Raw genomic sequence first — 19,153 nt, forward strand, 5'->3', positions numbered from 1 at the left:
AGCAGGAATATCAGGGCTCTCTCATCCTCACCCACCCCACAGGGTGTCTGTTGTGGGGAGAGGAAAGGGAAGGTGAATGGAAGCCACTTTGAGCCTCCTTCGGATAGGGAAAAGCGGCATATAAGAACCAACTCTTCTTCTTCTTCTTCTTCTAATTGCAGGGTCTTTTCTACCCATGTTGGCGGGGTCCTTTTCCCAGGAAGAATCTCTTTTAAAATAAAAGTGACAACTTAGCTGACACTACAGGAAATTGATTTTTTTTTGGGGGGGGAATGGAGTACATTCAAAACACACACAATAATAATAATTCAAAAATCCTAACACACCGCAGTGCCCCTTATTTATTTAATTTATTTATCTTAGATTTTTATACCGCCCCCCCCCCATACAGCCCAGGGCAATTGACATGGAACCTCATGGTATACATGGAACATCATATAACAGAGAACAGTTACAACATAGCATATCAGTAACAGTTCTAACAGTAATTATAAGTTTAACAAATTACTGTAATTAATTATTTGAACAATTTTCAATAGAACAACATTAACAGAGCCCCTGGGAGGTCGGAATCATTCAGATTATGGAGGGGACCACTGGATGTTTTTAAGTTGGGTTAACCTTAGTGGAGGAGCTCCCTTTTGCAGGCCTCACAAAATTCCGGGAGTTTGATCAGGACCCTGATTTCTCCAGGGAGCTCATTCCACCAGGTGGGGGCCAGGACAGAAAAGGCTCTGGTCCTTGTTGAGATCTGATATGCTTCTTTGGGGCCAGGGATTAGTAGCCAGTTGACGGTGGCAGAGTGTAGTGCACTTTTGGTGGTATAGGCAGAGAGACCGTCTCTCGGGTACCCTGGGCCCAGACCAACCCCACACCAAAGTGTTACAGCCCACCAGTCGAGAATCTGTGATCCATTCCTAGCCTGGGGTTACAAGCCAATGTGTAAGGGAACCCTAATCACAGCCTGTATGCCACATGGCTTTTGGCCATCCATGGTCAACAGCAAACCCCTTTTTCTTCAACAAAACCAGTTGGGTCCAACTGTATCATGAACGATACCCGTAAATGCAAATGAATCTACAAAACCAGCGGGAAAGTTTAGAGAAGTGGTCAAGAAAAACGAAAACTGAATAGAGAAAGAAGAAGAAGACATTAAATAGGGAGCCATTGCTCACCTTCGGTCCTGACGAGGCGGTCCTTAAAACAAATGCATCAACTTGGAGCAAACTTTAATTGAATTATTGAACAAAATTCACAGCTAGATTATAGTTCCCCAGTGAAAGGCGTTGCAGGGGGGGGGGGAACCAACCGCTTTTCGTCTCTGTGCGTTAACAGTTGCATTCAAAGTGCCAAAACGGCAAGTTATGCATCTTATTCTCCTAACAGCTTTATTTCGTTTCAGGAATTAATTTGGTTTTATAGCTATTTATTTCCCCCCAAACTGTTACAAAGAGAATGTTATTTGCCAAATGCTATTCTTGAGTATTTACATTTTTCAGATCACAGGAAATACAATGAAGGCAGAAAGAGAGAGAGAGGAGAGAAAAAAAATAATCTCACTGGAGGGAAATGTATTTCATTTCTGTTTGTTTGTTTCCATCATTGGCGCCAGTTTTTTAATTTATTTTCACTTCACACGTTGGGCTGCCAAGGCTCTCTCTTCCCTGTTGCAATGATTTCTCCTCCTTTAAAAGGATGTAATACATTTGTTAGTTAAGACATTATTTGTTCCTAGATGGTAACAGAGTTCCCCTCCATGCCACTGTGATAGCTTTAAACAGATCCTTCTCCTAGGCTTTTAAAGATAGATTGATGTTAAATGGATTGTCAAAGACTTTCACAGCCCGGGTCAGCTGGCGGTCATGGGTATTTCAGGCTGCGGGGCTGTAGGCCGGTAGTTATAGGCATATGGCTGAGGCCAGGGTGGGGTCCCGTTATTCAGCTTGGGATCCTCCATGTCTACCGTGTCCATCTGCTGATCTGTATCCTCACTCTGACCAATAGGTCAGCAAGAATGTTGGCCCTGGGGGGGTGGGGTGCTAGTTAGTAGGGTTTTTTGCCTGCCGTCTTATTAGTTTTTAGTTATGTAATGTAATTAAGGGTATTTATGGGGTTTTTAGAGCCTCTTGTGGTGCAGAGTGGTAAGGCAGCGACATGCTATCTGAAGCTGTTTGCCCATGAGGCTGGGAGTTCGATCCCAGCAGCTGGCTCAAGGTTGACTCAGCCTTCCATCCTTCCGAGGTCGGTAAAATGAGTCCCCAGCTTGCTGGGGGGTAAACGGTAATGACTGGGGAAGGCACTGGCAAACCACCCCGTATTGAGTCTGCCATGAAAATGCTAGAGGGCGTCACCCCAAGGGCCAGACATGACCCTGTGCTTGCACATGGCATACCTTTACCTTTATGGGGGTTTTATTGTGCTTTTATTTTTTACTGTGTAAACCGCCGTGAGTCCAATTGGGAACAGCGGTATACAAATTCAAATAATAAAAAAGTAACATAAATAAATAGTCCCTGACATTTCACCAGTAACTGCGGCTGGTATTAAATCCGTGGGTTCAGGGTGAACAAGGAAACCCATAGTGATTTGAGCATGTTACAAGAAAAACTAAAATAAAGCAAAAACAGACAACAACAAAACCAACCCCAATTTATATACACAAGTGGCACAATGGATCTTCCTACCAGTGTGTGTTATTGGTCAGTTTCACCTTAAACCCACCAGCCACACATTGGTCAGTTACATTGTAGGCTTATGATTCTGCTTCAAAACTCAAGCTCGGTCCCTAGCAAAACTACAGACAGCTGGCATCTTCAGAAGAAAAAGAAGAGTTGGTTTCTTATATGCCGCTTTTCTCTACCTGAAAGCAGCTTACAGTCGCCTTCCCTTTCCTCTCCCCACAACAGACGCCCTGTGAGGTGGGTGAGGCTGAGAGAGCCCTGATATTCCAGCTTGGTCAGAGCAGCTTTCTCAGTGCTGTGGGGAGCCCAAGGTCACCCAGCTGGCTGCATGTGGGGGAGCGCGGAATCAAATCCAGCTCACCAGACTAGAAGTCCATGCTCCTAACCACTACACCAAGCTGGCTCACTGGCTGGAAAGGGCTCATGGCAGATGTAGTCCATGGACATCTTAAGAGCCTATTTGGCCCCCTGTGCTCTAGGGACATCCAGTTGATGGTAGGACGTCTACAAATCTATTGGTCTCCAATGGAACAAACTTTGAGTCCAGCGGACCTGTCAAGACCAACAAAGTCTTATTCAAAGTATGACTTTGTTGGTCTTAAAGGAGCAACTGGACTCAAAACTTGTCCAGCTGCTTCACACCAATATGGCAACCCGCTTGAATTGGTCTCCAGCTTGGTGTAGGAGTTAAGTGCAGTGGCATCTAATCTGGTGAGCCAGCTTGCTCTTCCACATGCAGCCAGCTGGGTGACCTTGGGCTCATCACAATCCTGATAGAACTGTTTTCACAGAGCTGTTCTGTCAGAGCTCCCTCAACCCCACTTCCTTCAAAGGGAGTCTATTGCGGGGAGAGGAAAGGAAGGTGATTGTAAGCTACTTGGAGACTCCTGTGGTTGGTGAAAAGCAGGGTATAACAACCAACTCTTCTTCTTCTTCTTCTTCTTCAGTGGTGTCTGTGATAACTACTTCTGCTGTTCTTGCAACAGTCCATACCTAAGATGCTGCTGAAATGTTAGATTAGACCCTGGGGTTTCCTGATGGCCCTGGAAGGGTTTCATAGAATCCTAGAATCATAGAGTTGGAAGGGGCCATACAGGCCATGTAGTCCAACCCCCTGCTCAACGCAGGATCAGCCCTAAGCATCCTAAAGCATCCAAGAAAAGTGTGTCTCCAACCTTTGCTTGAAGACTGCCAGTGAGGGGGAGCTCACCACCTCCTTAGGCAGCCTATTCCACTGCTGAACTACTCTGACTGTGAATTTCCCCCCCCCCCTGATATCTAGCCTATATCGTTGTACTTGTAGTTTAAACCCATTCCTGGGCAGGGGAGGCAGGGGAGAGGCCCCAGGTGGGCGTGTCCAGAGCTCTGCTTCCCAACCCTATTCTGCACGATCGTGCCACTTCTGGGGTTTCTAGAAGCTTGCAGAATGCTTCAGGGGTTTCTCAAAGGCTAAAAAGTTGAGAAAGGCTGTATTAGAACGTGCAAACTGAAGTGATTCAGAAAACTGCTGGAAAGCCTTTCTGTTGTTGTTGTTGTTAAAGCACCCAGTATTGTGTCTTTTATTCTCCTAAGACGATTATACCCCTCGTTTTACAGCCTGTTCCTCCTTTATCCCCCTTGAAATCGTGTAATAATTTAACATTTTCCATTTTTAAACTCCCAAGCGCTCCGATCAAGGGATTAGGCACCTGCCATTAAGGCTTGATGAAGGAGGAGTGAGTTGACTTCTAAACCCCTTTCCCATCACACCATGGTTGCAGCTACGAAAGCTGGAAGCTGTTAACGAGGCTTCTCCGCATCGCTTTTTATAGCCGGAATCTGTTGGGGCACCTTTTGATAAGGGAAAAAAAAAGGGAGGGGGAGAAATCCTCTCTTGATAATTGTGACTCCTTTCCCGGGAGCTAAAATTGCTCTTCTCTTGCATCCTATTGAACAGAACACCTTGAAAAAAGTGTTGAAACTCAAAACGAAAAGAACCGGACAAATAAAACAAATTAGAGGCTAGATTTGCTTCTGAAAGTGCAATTTTAAAACGGTACCTGGATATGAAGCCGTACTCATCGGATTTGGGGGAAAAAATTAAGCATGCGTACAATTTGAGGGAGGGTTACCTGTGTGTGTGAGTATTGACAATTAAGTTTGCTGGCCACACATCCTGAGATGGAAGGACGGAAGGGCAGAATCAGGGTTGGTAAGGTAATCTTCCAGAGGGTTCTAGCTGGAACGTGGTTTGATTGACTCACCTTCATTACCTAACCTAGACAGGCCTAAGACTAAGAATTTGGAGACAGGAGGGTAGCTTTGATTTCTGAAGGCCTACACCTATGGACTGCTGACAGCAATGTGGAATAACACTTGAATTGAGGCCTACAATTCCATGATAGTAAGACTGTGCCATCTAATGCAGGAGTAGTCAACCTATGGTCCTCCAGATGTTCATGGACTACAATTCCCATGAGCCCCTGCCAGCATTCGCTGGCAGGGGCTCATGGGAATTGTAGTCCATGAACATCTGGAGGACCACAGGTCCTCGCTAGTAGGGGCTCATGGGAATTGTAGTCCATGAACATCTGGAGGACCACAGGTTGACTACCCCGGATCTAATGCAAGAGAGCCAGTGTGATGTAGTGATTAAGAGCAACATGGTGGTGTAACCCAAGGTGGCTGTTTCCCTCCTCCTCCTCAACGTGCAGCCAGCTGGGTGCCCTTGGGCCAGTCACAGTTCTCTCAAAGTTGTTCTCCCAGAATAGCTTTTCTTAGAGCTGTCTCAGCCCTACCTACCTTGCAGGGTGTCTGTTGTGGGGAAAAGAAGGAAAACATATTGTAAGGCACCCCGAGACTCCTCTGGGCAATGAAAAGTGGGATATCAAAACCACCTCTTTTTCATTGTGTTAGATAGTTAAGCTAGTATTTCTTGTTTCCTGAGCTGCTTGGTTTTAGAGAACTGTGTTGCTTAATGATAAATTAGTATTCTAAAATTTATTCTCATTGAATATATTGTATAAATATATACTTGCTCTGGGAACCAACAATGTACAGGTCTGGACTCATAGCTTTTGTTGTTGTTGTTGTTGTTAATAGTTTGTCTACCCCCCTCCCACCTACAAGCGGGCTCTCAGCAGTTCACAGCATAAAACAAACATCAAACAAAATCAGTAAAACCTCCATAAAATCATAAACACCTCCCTATTCATTTCTAAGAGCCTCTTGTGGCGCAGAGTGGAAAGGCAGCCGTCTGAAAGCTTTGCCCATGAGGCTGGGAGTTCAAACCCAGCAGCCGGCTCATGGTTGACTCAGCCTTCCATCCTTCCGAGGTCGGTAAAATGAGCACCCAGCTTGCTGGGGGGTAAACGGTAATGACTGGGGAAGGCACTGGCAAACCACCCCGTATTGAGTCTGCCATGAAAACGCCAGAGGGTGTCACCCCAAGGGTCAGACATGACCTGGTGCTTGCACAGGGGATACCTTTACCTTTACCTTTATTCATTTCTACCCATTGTCTGGTTCTTCATCTACTGGAGAAAGGGAAGAAAGCACAGTATGGAAGCCAGAGTGGGAGGAGAGAGAGAAAAAGGGAAAGGAGGCTGCCTGGGTTATAGGCCGCCATGGTCTCACCCTTAGGCCTGGCGGAAGGGTGCCATTTTGCAGGCCCTGCAGAACTTTGATAGCTCTTTGACGGTGATCTAATTGAAACTGGGAGCCAATTAGTAAAGAGGTCTGGAAGAAAAGGGAGATGGTTATCATATAACCATACAGTCAGATCAATATCAATCTGCGAGAGTAATTTGCTATCACACAACCAGCCTGTTCATGGGATGTCTAAGAAATAAGGCATATTGAGATTTGCATTGATTTCCTGACACAAGAAGATCCTCAGACCAATGCCAGAGGACAACACAAAGGAGAGAAGAACAGGAAGATCTGGGTAAACAAATGAGACATGACAAGCAGGAGCGCTCTGGACTTGAATGATGTGTTCGATCTTGCAGATGAGTTCTGTGAACGGAGGAACTTTCCCCCTCTAATAGATGCAGCCCTTTTGCTGACCTAAGGCTTTTGCTGACCTAACAGCAGAGCCTCTATTTGGTGGAAGTTTCTTGGCTTATGAGGAAAGAGCCGCTGCTGGTGGAGTGAATGCAGAACTCAACCTACTATACCAGCCTTTTTCAATTTTTCGACTCTGGAATAACTCCTGAACATTTTTGCCGGCTTTGAGGTAAGCCTGGAGTGATGTCAGCTGGCCATGTCTCCCTGCCATGCCCCTGGAATGGACATCTCACCAGAAGTGACATCAGGTACTCCAGACATCAGGTACTCCAGACCTCCCCTCTCTCCCTAGAATTAGAAACAATAAAATATCCCATCAACTCCAAGAGGAATCACCTCGCTGGATTCCAGCTGCCACCAATAGGTTGACCATATAAGAAGAGCCTTGGCCAACAAAGTTGGCTCTGAACCCTCTCCTTCCTACCCCCTCATTGGCTATTTTTGGAGGGGAGATGGGTCAACCTTCCCAAATAAGGTGTGTGTGTGTGTTAAAAAGTATAGTTTCCTCCCAAGCAGCATAACCCCTCCGGAGCTCTGGCCTAACCCTGGGGTTATGCATAACCCTGGTGGGAACACACTGTATTAAACTTTAATGTGGATAAATCAACTTCATATCTTTGTTGAAGCATCTGTAAACCGTGTTCCGCGGTATAAATAAAAGACTTAGGGGTGTGGGGGTGGGTGCAGTCCGGGATGGGGTGGGATAACGATTGGCCCCCCGCCCCGGACTGACAAGTGGAGGGGCCAATCAGAAGGGGCCAATCCGATTGGCCCCTCCGCTTGTCAGTTTGGGGCCAAGGGGCCAATTGGGAGGCGCACGCAGCACGCCTCCCGATTGGCCCCTAAGCCCCAGACTGACCAGTCAGGAGGCGTGCAGCACCTCCTGACCCATCCACACACCCCACACACCCCCACCCCGCAACGTTCCCCGGCTTCCCTCAACTGCCAGGGACATGCCAGGTAGACCATCGGGCAGCTGAACCTTCTGTGGGGGTCTCGCCGCTCCGAGGCCCGCATGGAAGCCAGGGAAATGCCGGGGAGGGGGACGGCTAGGGAAGCCTTCGCCATGGCCCTCGGAGCAGCCCCACTCTAACAGGCCCGCTCTAAGGGCCGTGCCAAAGCCAGGCACTCCTGGGGAGGGGATGCCAGGGGGAGGCTTTGGCACTGCCGTCGGACCAAGCCGCTGTGGGGAGCAGGACCCTAGAACCCATGATTCAGTGGAAACCAGACAGGAGGCTCATGTTAACACTTCGATCACTGATCGCTTCTTTTAATTTCTTCTCTCTTAATTTATTCTCTCAATAAGAGCCTCTTGTGGCGCAGAGTGGTAAGGCAGCCGTCTGAAAGCTTTGCCCATGAGGCTGGGAGTTCAATCCCAGCAGCCGGCTCAAGGTTGACTCAGCCTTCCATCCTTCCGAGGTCGGTAAAATGAGTACCCAGCTTGCTTGCTGGGGGGTAAACGGTAATGACTGGGGAAGGCACTGGCAAACCACCCTGTATTGAGTCTGCCATGAAAACACTGGAGGGCGTCACCCCAAGGGTCAGACATGACTCAGTGCTTGCACAGGGGATACCTTTACCTTTACCTTTACCTCAATGACCACTAAAAATGTGCAGTCATAAACAAAGTCCTTGCGGCTTAGCTTCCTGCGAACCCGAACTCACTGCTTCCCAAAGATATGGAAATTAAAACAGAAAGCCATGAAAACGGCTCAGCTTCTGTCAAGCTAAGCATAGGGATGCCTTCTGGTCTCACCTTCAGCTACTGAGCAAAACAAGGAAGCCGCTTATAACTCAGGGAGGCTGCGAAGGAAGAGAAAAAGGAATGTAGCCCAGGCAAACATCTGGCTGGGAGAAGGGAAAGGAAGGTGATTTAGTGGGTGGAATAGCTAGGAAAGAACACGCACGCTCCAGAAATGTTAATGAACCAGGAAGGCGGTAAGAAATCAAACGTGCCTCCTTGCTATCATTTAGGGATAACTCATCTAAAGCTGCCACAGCTCTGACTTCACCAAAAAAAAGAACAAAGTTTGCGTCCAACTCAGCACAGTCTGTTTCTTGTGGAGACGCCTCCATGCTTGAGTGGAGACGGATGAGGCTAATAATAGGTCTCTTTTAATTACTCTGTTCCACAACTAGGAATGCACCGGCCATTAATCACTAATCTTGACATTCTTATGCCCCCTGTTGCGTTTTTTTTTAACTGGAATGGAACCCACAGGGCTGATAACCTGATAACCTTATAAACTCAGCTTGTTATTCCAGCAAGGCACCTCTTCTTCATTATAAGGCATATCTTCGGCTATTTTCATGACGTGATTTAGTAATTCCCTGCTAATTTATTCTCTCCTTGCATATGTAGTGTGGTGATTTCGGAAGAAGTGTGCATGCACAGGAATGCTTGCGCCTTGTAGGAAGCTCTGTTGGTCTTTAAGGTGTCCCTGGATTCCATATTTGCCCGCCTGATTGTAAAATCACAATAAAGTCACAGTAAAATCCCAGCAACCATTACAAACCTGCAGTAGCCCTGTCAATACCCAAGAACAAATGGAGCTCTCTCTGTTTTGGATCTTTAAGAGAGAATTGGTTGGGAATGACTTCCTGACAGATACAGCCCTAAAATATTCACACCTGAGTCATCTGGTTCAGATGGACTTCATCAGTATCCTTTGGTCAGTTTAATTGCCCTGAGTTTAATTGCCCACAAAGGACTGTAACAATGCCAGAACATTGCCTTTGGGTGCCTCAATGTTCACCTGTGAGGTCTCTGGTCAGTAGAACAGCTCACCCATGGATGGTCAGGTGAGATTTCTGGAGCTAGCTAAAGTTTCTCTCCGTCTACTTGCTAAGACAGGAATTGCTGTTTCTTTTACTTATGTCAGTGCTGTTTTATCTTTGCTGCCTATGCTTTGTACTGTAGCTCAAAACTGTTTTATATTTCACAAGAACCCTGCAAGGTAGGCCAGGCACGGAGTGTGAAAACTGGCACAAAATCTCCAATTTAGCTCTCGCTGCCGAGTAGGTATATGAACCTGGCTCTCTCCAGTCCTCTAACCACCACACCGAAGCCAAGCTGATCCTTCCTCAGCTTAATTAGCTTGGGTCAGTTGAAGCATTCATGGGAGGGGTTGTGGCTAGGTGGTAATGCATCTGCTTGGCATGTAGAAGGTCCCAGGTTCAATTCCCAACACCTCCAGTTAAAAAGTGATATGAAAGACCAGAGTTAGATATGCAAAGGAGGAACATTTCACTAACTGCTTAAAGCAGTCTTTCTTGGTAGCCCTGGAAGGATTTTCCAAATGGGTGGGAGTTAACTAATTTGTGTGTTTGTGTTTGTGTGTGTGTGTGTGTGTATCTATCTAGTCCCTCCCCCTGATCAGTGCAGGATCAGCCTGAAGGATCCAGAATAAGGATCTGTCCAGCCGCTGCTTGAAGACTGCCAGTGAGGGGGAGCTCCCCACCTCCTTAGGCAGCCCATTCCACTGCTGAACTAGACTCATAGAATCCTAGAGTGGGAAGGGGCTACAAAGGCCATCTAGTCTCACCCCCTGCACAATGCAGGATAAGCCTAAAGCATCCAGGATAATCCTCTGTCTAGCCGCTGCTTGAAGACCCCCAGTGAGGGGGAGCTCCCCACCTCCTAAGGCAGCCCATCCCACTGCTGAACTAGACTCACAGAATCCTAGAGTGGGAAGGTACCATAGAGGTCATCTAGTCCCACCCCCTGCTCAGTGCAGGATCAGCCTCAAGCATCCAGGAGAAGGATCTGTCCAGCCTCTGCTTGAAGACCACCAGTTTAAAGAAGAGGTCAAGAAACAAAATCACTACTAACAACTGGAACAGAAACACTTTTCTTTATTGATTGACCATGATCAAGGGAAGCAGCGATTCTAAGGAAGTTCAAAATGTTGACACTGTGAACTTTCCCGGCACATCTTTCAAGTTCTACGTCCCAGGAAGGCACTGACACAGGATGGATCAATCTGTGCGTATTCAGTGCTGCTCTCGCTCTAAACCAGGGGTAGTCAAACTGCGGCCCACCAGATATCCATGGACTACAATTCCCACGTCCTTATCCTGAATCATGGCACCCTGGATTGAACCTAGAGATGTCAGCCTCCAGGTGGGACCTGGAAATCTCATATCCAGCCTACGGAGGTCAGTTCCACTGGAGAAAAGGGACGCATTGGAGGTTGGACTCCGTAGCATTGTTAGGCCCTGCACTCACCTCAAATCCTCAGGAGTTTCCCAGCCTGATTGTGTCCCTCTTCTCCCCCATCACTCAGTGGACAAGGGGCTATCAGACTGTATTCAGCCCTTGTCAATTCTATTTCTACCCCTCCTCAACGGCTGCCTAGTTGTTTGTCTGTCTTTCTCCCCCAATTCTGCACAGCTCCTTTCTCTTGGCTGCTCCTGGGAATTTGCACTCCCCTCTCCAAAAATAAAAAAAAATCGACCGACTAAAAAGGGGGAGGGACAGAACTTAAAAGTAATGGAATGATCACGCTTGGTTTGAGCTGCATTTATGGACGGCCCCTGATTAATTGATGCCTTGCCTTCTTTGATCTAGCCAAGTTTTAGTCAATAGCGATTCCTGCTGCTCATTAGAAGTGATCTTTTTCTCCAGTTCCTTTGGGGAAGGCTCATGCCTGGCCAATCCAATAGACATCCAGACCTAAAGCTTTCCCTAGATCAGGGGTAGTCAAACTGCGGCAGCCCTCCAGATGTCCATGGACTACAATTCCCAGGAGCCCCTGCCAGCATTCGCTGGCAGTGGCTCCTGGGAATTGTAGTCCATGGACATCTGGAGGGCCGCAGTTTGACTACCCCTGCCCTAGATTGTGGGGCTGCACTCAAGGTGGGATTCCCACACGTGTCTGTTTAACATTTTGGGACAGCACAGGCAGGATCAAATTAAAGGGCAAGAAGGAACATCATTGCTGCTTTTTCTCCTCTTTCAAGGATGATTGTTTCATGGCAGACAGAGACCTCCTCGTTGTAAGATGGCAACTCCTTTATGTAGCTCGGCACCCACTTGGGGTAGAGGGAAGGTTTGGTTAAGTGGAGAAACCTCTGCTTGACACACAGAAGGTCCCAGGTTCAATCCCCAGGATCTCCAACTAGTCCCTCTCAATTCTCTAAGCACCTGTTGCTTCTCCTCTCCGTTGCTCACTTAAGAAGAAAAAGAAGAGTTGGTTTTTATACCCTGCTTTTTCATGACCTGAAGGAGCCTCAAAGCGCCTTACGATCACCTTCCCTTCCTCTCCCTGGGATGTAGGTGGGGCTGAGAGAGCTCTGCCGGAACTGCTCTGTGAAAACAGCTCTGTCAGAACCGTGACTAGCCCAAAGTCACACATCTGGCTGCATGTGGAGGAGGAGTGAGGAATCAAACCTGGCTCTCCAGATTAGAAGCTGCCGCTCTTAACCACTGCACCAAGATGGCTGTGCCACACTCTGCCAACAACATCTGTGACATACAAACCTGTCGTACAGGGTGATCTTGCTCCACATTGTCAGCTTAGACTGGCAGTTACTCTCCAGGGTCTTCCAGTATCCATGTGGACACAGAGGACCGAACCTGAGATCTTCAGAGTGCCAGCCAGGCATCTGACCACCAAGCTATTCGTCTGCGCAATTTTGAGAGCTACCACTGTTGACGGCATTCACTTTACCCTTTGATTCTTACCCCCCCCCTTTTTTTTTTCTCTTGCTTCACTGCATTCCAGAGTTAATCAGTCTTCTGCTCTCTCTCTCCTCGGTTTGTTTGCTTGCTGAAAGATTCTTTTTTAATATGCCAAATTTGAAGCAGACTGTCAAGGGATGGGGGGGGTGGATTGCTGAAAGGCAGTAAAGAAAAGTGTTCTTTTCAGTTGTAATCGCTCCTCTGAACACCTGTGAACTTTTGAGTTTAATTGAGCCACAGCTGGTCCCGGATTCTTTGTTTTGAGTGCATGGCAGGGTGGAACTCCACATACTCTGACTGCCTGGTTTGCATGGAATTTATGACGGTCTCTGGTGCTTCACTGTAGAGGCTCAGGATCCACCAGCCTGCCTTACATGAGAATGTGCTATAGGAAATAAATATGTCAAAACTGGAGAATGATGGGCAGAAGCATCCATAACTGCAGGGATGCTGGGAGTAATTAACTGAGACCCCGCCATTATGCTCCATCCATTGACATGTTAAGGATACATCTGCCCATCTAGTTCCAATTCTGACATATTCATTTCCTTCACTATGTTTCATAGAATCACAGAATCATAGAGTTGGAAGGGGCCATATAGGCCATCTAGTCCAACCCCCTGCTCAACACAGGATCAGCCCTAAGCATCCTAAAGCATCCAAGAAAAGTGTGTATCCAACCTTTGCTTGAAGACTGCCAGTGAGGGGGAGCTCACCACCTCCTTAGGCAGCCTATTCCACTGCTGAACTACTCTGACTGTGAAAATTTTTGCCTGATATCTAGCCTATATTGTTGTACTTGAAGTTTAAACCCATTACTGCGTGTCCTCCCCTCTGCAGCCAACAAAAACAGCATTCTGCCCTCCTCCAAGTGACAACCTTTCAAATTTCCCCCCACTATTTAAACCTAAGCAAATGGCCACCATATAAGAAGAGCTATTTTTCTGAGGAAGAGTGCTTGCACTCGAAAGCTCACACCTTGAATAAATCTTTGTTGGTCTTAAAGGTGCTACTGGACTCTGATTTTATTTGTGCTACTTCAAACCAACATGGCTACCTATTTGAATCTATATTTCTTTTGTACTCCATTTTTACCTGAAGGAGTTTCAAAGCGGCTTATGATCATCTACCCGATCTCTCCCCTTGTAAGGGAGGTGGAGATGAGAGAGCTCTGAGAGAACTGAGGCAGGCCCACAGGCCTCATGTGTCACAAGATCACTTACTCTTCCTCTCCCTACAACCCCCTCTTCCAATCACCTATCCTTCCTCTCCCTACAACGGACATGCTGTGGGGTAGGTGGGGCTGACAGAGCTCTGAGAGAACTGGAACTGGCCCAAAGTCACGCAGCAGGCCTCATGTGTCTCAAGGCGCTTTATAATCACCTATGTTTCCTCTCCTCACAACACACTGTGAGATAGATGATGCTGAGAGAGCCCTGAGAGAACTGAGACTGGTCCAAATTCACCCAGCTGGGTGTGTGTGGAGGAGTGGGGAATCAAACCCAGCTCTCTATATAAGCAATACAGACTAAGCTTATTATTCCTGTTTAGTCTTGAATCTGTTAAACATCTTGATTATGCTTGGTATGCAGAGTTACTGCTCACACTCTACCTACAGGGCCAGCATGGTGTACTGGCTAAGAGCGGCGACTTCTAATCTGGAAAGCCAGGTTTGATTCCCCACTCCTCCATATGCAGTCAGCTGGGTGACCTTGGTCAAGCAAACAAAAAAACCCTCTTCTTCTTCTTCTCTATGTGTGGACTGGTAATATTCCTTGCATTAAAGGTAAAGGTCTCCCCTGTGCAAGCACCAGGTCATGTCTGGCCCTTGGGGTGACGCCCTCCAGCGTTTTCATGGCAGACTCAATACGGGGTGGTTTGCCAGTGCCTTCCCCAGTCATTACCATTTACCCCCCAGCAAGCAAGCTGGGTACTCATTTTACCGACCTCGGAAGGATGGAAGGCTGAGTCAACCTTGATCCGGCTGCTGGGATCAAACTCCCGGCCTCATGGGCAGAGCTTTCAGACTGCATGTCTGCTACCTTACCACTCTGCGCCACAAGAGGCTCTCTCCTTGCATTGCAAGTACACAAAAGCTTATATGTTGAATACAACTCTGTTGGTTTTAAAGGTGCCACTGGGCTTGAACGTAGTTCTGCTGCTTCAGAGCAACACGGCAACCCACCTGAATCTGTGCAGACCAAATCCCTGATTCCTTTAGACAGACCCCCTCATCTGTTTGGGCTCCTTGAGTGTCATTCCATGCAAAGGTATGCCCCTCTCCCTCCACTGAAATCAATGGGCATGGGAAGGTGTAACTCAATTTGGGACGGCACTCTTAGTATACCCTGAAAGAATTTGTTTTAGGGTGGGTGGGAAGTAGAAGTATTTGGCAACAGTAAAAAAAATCATCTTTAAAAGGAACTTGTGTTGTTGTTGGGGGAGGGACAGAAAGCCAACAGATGGTGGCTCTAATTGCTGTCCTTGGTTCTCACGATTAAAATGAAACGGGAGATCCTGACGGATATACCCACTGCACCGTAATGGCTTTATAATGATGTGTGTCGTTTAAAAACAAAACAATCAGGACATTTCAGGTTATTTTGAGATGTGTCATTATTCCGTGGCACAGTCTGTTCAGGACGTACGCGGTTAGCTTAGGGTCGTCCGGTCCCTCCTAGCAATCCGCAGTAAGAGGTCATAACTGAGTTTGAGTTCCTTAAATCTGCCCTTTATAGTTCGGATCCAGCTAGAGGATCTTCTGTTCCCCTCATTCCCAACCATGGTCGAATCTTGCTAAAGACAAATGCGCATTCTTTCAAAGGTCCACTGCGGGGAAGACGCCATCAAAATGAGATCGTACAACGCTTGAAATACTCTTGGCCCACTGAAAGAATCACTGAGGTTGCCTACACCTGCAGATTTAAATTTAGAGCATCTTGTGTTTCTTGGCTAATTAACAGCGGGCAATGGTTGATGTCAGATTATTTGGGAGGGGGGGATAAAGGTGTTTTGACACGGAGAGAGCTTTTTCCCCACATTCTCCTGTTTTGACACAAATGGAACTTCTTTCCGGGGAGAAAAAAAGGTGTTTTGACACCAGACGTTTGCGATGGAGGGAAGTGTTTCCTTTCAGCATAAGTCCTCAGAAAATAGGACAGGTTTGGAATGCGTGTCGAACACTGAGAGGAATTGGGAAGCTTCTTTATCCTCCTCGATTTTATTTTAAACGTTTGTAAACTTCTCGTCGAAAGAAGAAGAAGAAGAGTTGGTGTGTTATACCCTGCTTTGCACTACCTGAAGGAGTCTCAGAGCGGCTTACAATCACTTTTCCTTTCCTCTCCCCACAACAGACACCCTGTAAGGGAGGTGGGGCCGAGAGAGCTCTGACAGAACAGCAAGTGGCCCAAGGTCAGCTAGCTGGCTGCATGTAGAAGAGCAGGGAATCAAACCCAGCTCTGCAGAATTAGATGCCGCCACTGTTAATTGCTTGTTCCAGTGGAGAGCAGCTAAAGGTAACAAAGTTCTTTCCCACAAGTTAAAACTCTATTATGGTAGCTGTGGCATTTGTCATCACATCCCAGACACCTTATGGTCACCCCATAGGGCAGGGATAGCCAAATGGTGTCTCTCCAGATGTTCATGTACTACAATTCCCATGAGCCCCTCCTCCAAGTGCATGATGCTGGCAGGGGCTCGTGGGAATTGTAGTCCATGGACATCCGGAGAGTCACAGGTTGGTCACCCAGCCATAGGGTCTTCAAGGCAAGAGACTAACAGACATGATTTGATATTGGCTGACTCTGCGTAGTAACCCCACCTTTCCGGGGTGGTCTTCAACTGGGTCCTGGCAAATAGATGGGGAAGAAATGGAGATAGTGACAGATTTTATTTTCCTGGGCTCCAAGATCACGGCAGATGGGGACTGCAGCAAAGAAATTAAAAGACGCTTGCTCCTGGGGAGGAAAGCTATGGGAAATCTAGACAGCATCGTAAAAAGCAGAGACATCACCCTGCCAACAAAAGTGCGTTTAGTCAAGGCTATGGTCTTCCCAGTTGCAATGTATGGCTGTGAAAGTTGGACCATAAGGAAGGCCGAGCGTCAGAGAACTGAGGCTTTTGAACTCTGGTGCTGGAGAAGACTCTTGCGAGTCCCTTGGACTGCAAGGTGAACAAACCGGTCAGTCCTAGAGGAGATCAGCCCTGACTGCCCCTTAGAAGGCCAGATCCTGAAGATGAAACTCAAATGCTTTGGCCACCTCATGAGAAGGAAGGACTCCCTGGAGAAGAGCCTAATGCTGGGAGCGATTGAGGGCAAAAGAAGAAGGGGGCGACAGAGAATGAGGTGGATGGATGGAGTCACTGAAGGAGTCGGTGCAAACTTAAATGGACTCCGGGGAATGGTAGAGGACAGGAAGGCCTGGAGGATCATTGTCCATGGGGTCGTGATGGGTCGGACACGACTTCGCACCTAACAACAACTTCAACTGGGAGACAGCACCGCTGTTGCAGCCCTGGTCCAATGCGTGCTCTTCAGGGAGTTCTCACACGAGCTCTGGCCGCTGCATTCTGGCACCCGTTTCGATACACTGAGGAGCATGCGGGCATAGTCGCAAAAGGCGCCCAGTGCAAGCCCCCCTCCCTACCTGCAGCGTTGCAGAGACCCCTCTCGAATGGCACGGAAACAGAAAACCAAACCCCAAGCTGTCGGTTTGGTTTCAGCCGGTGCTAAGCTGTTCATTGTTGCTGTCTGGGAAAACAATCAGACATCTTTCTGGGTGAATGATAGATTCGCAGAAAACCCCGGTGAATTTTTACAGAGATTTTCATACCCTCAAGAGGGCTTAAGCGTCTGAACTTCTCATGTTTGCTCACAATATTTGTTGATGCCTATCATTCGCAGGCATTTGCAACTGTCATAGTTTCGCCCCCCCCGCACCCCCCCCGTCAGCCCAGTTGTGAATAGTATCAATACAAGGTATCCTTTCAGCTTGGGCTTTATCTGAGCCACCTGTGGTCATGATGATGTCTGGGCTGGACAGGAAACCAGAGTCATATTCAACGGAGTGGGCTGAGCTTTGCCTGAGGTCTGGATTGCCCTTCAGTCAAGGCCACTTAGAGAAGGAATTCTGGGGGGGACCTGGCCTTCTAGGGCAGAGGTGGCCAAACTGTGGCCCTTCAGATGTCCACAGACTACAATTCCCATGAGCCTCTAGTCCCACCTCCTGTTCAATGCAGGATCAGCCTCCAGCATCCAGGAGAAGGATCTGTCCAGCTGCTGCTTGAAGACCACTAGTGATGGGGAGTCCCCCGCTTCCTCAGGCAGCCCCTTCCACTGCTGAACTACTCTGACTGTGAAATTCCCCACCATATCTAGCCAGTGCAGTTCTACATGTAGTTTAAACCCATTACTGTGGGTCCTCGCCTCTGCTGCTAACAGGAACCACTCCCTGCCCACCTCCAAGTGGCAATCTTTCAGTTATTTAAAGATAGCAATACTATCCCCTCTCAACCTCTTATTCTCTAAGCTGAACATTTCCAAGTCCCTCAGCTTTTCCTCACAGGGCTTGGTCCCCAGACCCCGAATCATCCTCATCGCTCTCCTTTGCACCCTCTCGACTTTGCCCACATCCTTTTTGAAGTGAGGCCTCCAGGACCCCTGCCCCCAGGACTCCAAGTGGGGTCTGGCCTGGAGGCTGGCAACCTTAACTTTGCCCACAAATAACCCCACCAAAATGTGACTGGCAAATCTGGATCAGGAAATTCCTGAAGGTTTGGGCGGCAGAGTCTGGAAAGCATGAGGTTTGGTGTGGGCAAAGTAGATCACAATGCCATAAAGTTACCCCTCCAAAGCAGCTGATCTGTCATCTACAGCAACGGTAGTCAACCTGTGGTCCTCCAGATGTTCATGGACTACAATTTGCTGGCAGGGGGTCATGGGAATTGTAGTCCATGAACATCTGGAGGACCACAAGTTGACTACCCCTGATCTAGAGATTAGTTATAATTCTGGGCCCCTGCTGGAGGTTGGCATCGCCACAAAGGGAGCGATGTCCAAAGTGGGTCAAACACATTTTCAGATAAATCATCCACTTCAGGTTGTGTCCTTCTTGAATGGGTAGCCATGCCCTCCACCCTGTTCTGTCGCCCTCGCTAGCCTCTGGTCAGATTAGATGCATTTAATTTCTGATTTCCCTTTTGCCCTCCAAGTGTCATAAATATTCTCCCCGATGTTGGGACGGTTCGTCATGACTGCTTATCTCCCGCTCCCCTCGATGTGTGACGGCTCCATTCTGGAGCCGGAGGGAGAAGAGCGAGGTCAAAAGAACGGCTGGGACTTTGCGGACAAAGCCACGTCCCCCGGATTGCCGTGCGTGGTCAGACCCTCGGTGCCGAAAAGCTCATCCGCGGCCAAAGGTTTCTTGATGGACTTTGACAGTGGCACGGAGGAGCACTGGGACGAGAATTAAATCGTGTCAATTTGCAACGCCTTCGGCCCAGGGATTTCGCTCACAGAGCCAAAGTGACGGCCGCCCCTGCCACTCGCTTGGCATCCTCTTTCGGACAAAAGCCCTGAAATCTCTCTCTTCTTCCAAGAAGGCAAATCGTGACGTTAGCTGATGAGAGAGCATCTAATTGCTTCCGTATGTAAATAAAATCAAAATGAATGAGACTCTGTTCAGGGGAGCCTGGAGGGGGAAAGGTAGGAATAAGACTCCATTAATCTTGACTTCACTCTACA

Source organism: Paroedura picta, chromosome 10 (assembly GCF_049243985.1).
Source record: "Paroedura picta isolate Pp20150507F chromosome 10, Ppicta_v3.0, whole genome shotgun sequence".
Classification (NCBI taxonomy): Eukaryota; Metazoa; Chordata; class Lepidosauria; order Squamata; family Gekkonidae; genus Paroedura; species Paroedura picta.